The 1,886-nt window shown below is 33.1% G+C and overlaps 1 non-coding gene across 1 annotated transcript; it reads right to left on the bottom strand.

The window, feature by feature from the left end:
- Window positions 1-1,188: 1,188 nt before the first annotated feature.
- LOC113866411 lies at window positions 1,189-1,295 on the bottom strand. Its single transcript, XR_003505050.1, has one exon. It is a non-coding gene; the product is annotated as a small nucleolar RNA R71 (small nucleolar RNA).
- Window positions 1,296-1,886: the final 591 nt, after the last annotated feature.

The raw sequence follows: 1,886 nt of genomic DNA, 5'->3' as shown, positions 1-1,886 counted from the left end.
ATTACTTGAAAGTTCAGAACCTTATTGATTCAACATTGAAGTTTTGGTAAAACAATTACCTAGCTATGTCTTCCACATCTGTTAATTACACATTTGCATGTTTAGTGTTCTGTTTCCTTTCTAAATTTAATATTTGTTACTTTTAATTCCAAATTCCATCTTAAATTTGTGAAGCTCAACTAATTATAGCCTTGTGAAGTAATAATGGAGCACTTTTATTCCCTGAGGACGATACTTGGGACTCTAACACAGTTCTATCATTTTTATAACTTGCTACATCATCGCTAGTACACTTGCTAGTCAAATTAACTTCTCTTATGAAGTGTGACAAGTTTTTGGCGTCGTTGCCCTGAAATATTGTTTTCAATATCATTAGTAACAAGAAAGTAATTAGATTGAGCATTTGTTTTCTTTAAAGTTTCTACAATTTTAGATTACATTTAGAATTTTTTTTGTTTGTAATCAATTGAATAATTAATTCTATATTTGTGTAGTTTTGATTTCTGATTGATTTTATATTGTTGTAAGTAGTTAGTTTGCATTTGTATACTGTAAATTAGTGCAATTTTCTGTTTTCTTCTGTTATATTTGTATTTTTGATTGTATATGCGTAGCAAGAACAAAAATAAATCAACTCTGGTCTTTAGTCCTGACATAGATATAACCTTAAGAAGATTAAGAAGAGAGGTTAGAGCAGAAAATTTCTTAGGAAGTGATAGTGAATTAGAAGTTATCCATTCTCCAGAAATTCAGAATAATCCTATTTTAAAAGGAACACCTCCACCTCTAAGGCAACCAACTCCAGAAATTGAAATGGCAGAACAACCTAGGATGAGAACACTAGGAGACTATGCAATTCCAAACATGCAGGGCTATAATTCTTCAATAGTTAGACCAACTATTCAAGATAATCACTTTGAAATTAAACCAGCCTTGCTACATTTAGTGTAACAAGACCAATTCTCTGGTAGAATTTCTGATGATCCTAATCTGTATATTTCAAATTTTTTGCAGTTATGTGATACCATAAGAATGAATGGAGTGAGTGAAGATGCCATAAGACTGAGGTTGTTTCCATTTTCTCTGAGAGATAGGGCTAAATGCTGGTTACAAGCACAACCACAAGAAAGTATTACAAAGAGCTTGTGAACAAATTCTTAACCAAGTACTTCCCTCCTTCCAATTGCCAAATTGAGAGGAGAAATTACATCTTTCATCCAGCAAGAAGGAGAATCATTATATGAAGTCTGTGAAAGGTATAAGGAACTACTGAGAAGGTGTCCACATCACTGTATTCTAGATTGGATGCAATTGGAGACTTTTTACAATGGAATGAATACAATAACAAGAACCATGGTGGATGCTGCTGCAGGAGGCTCTTTAAACATGAAATATTTAGAAGAAGCTCAGAGAATCATTGAGATGATGGCATCATCAATGTACCAGAACTCAAACTCAAGAAATGCAGGGAGAAGTATTGGATATGAAGCCAAGATTTTAGAAACTTTTCTTGCACAGAATTAACTGCAAAACTAGATATTTTCAGAACAAATAGCTGCCTTGACTCAATAGTTCAGCAATGTACAATCTGGAAGTGTGAGAATAAATCAACTAAGCTGTGATTTTTGTGGAGGAAATCATGTCAATGGTGCATGTGATGCATCTACAAGTGAATCACAAGAACAAGTGAATTACATGGGAAATTTTCAAAGATAACAACCTTCATTCCCACCTGGATTTCAATATTCGAATAATAGAAATCAGTAATATTCCAATTGGAATAATCAATATTCTGTTGCCAAGAATTCTAACTCTAATTTGCCTTTTTCGAATGCAGGTCCAATAACACAACAACCTTATTTCCAAAGGAATCCAACCACTCAACC

Source organism: Abrus precatorius, unplaced genomic scaffold (genome assembly GCF_003935025.1).
Source record: "Abrus precatorius isolate BTA unplaced genomic scaffold, Abrus_2018 Scaffold4, whole genome shotgun sequence".
NCBI lineage: Eukaryota > Viridiplantae > Streptophyta > Magnoliopsida > Fabales > Fabaceae > Abrus > Abrus precatorius.
Note: the sequence above shows the minus strand (reverse complement) of the source record. Positions and strands in the feature narration are given on the sequence as shown.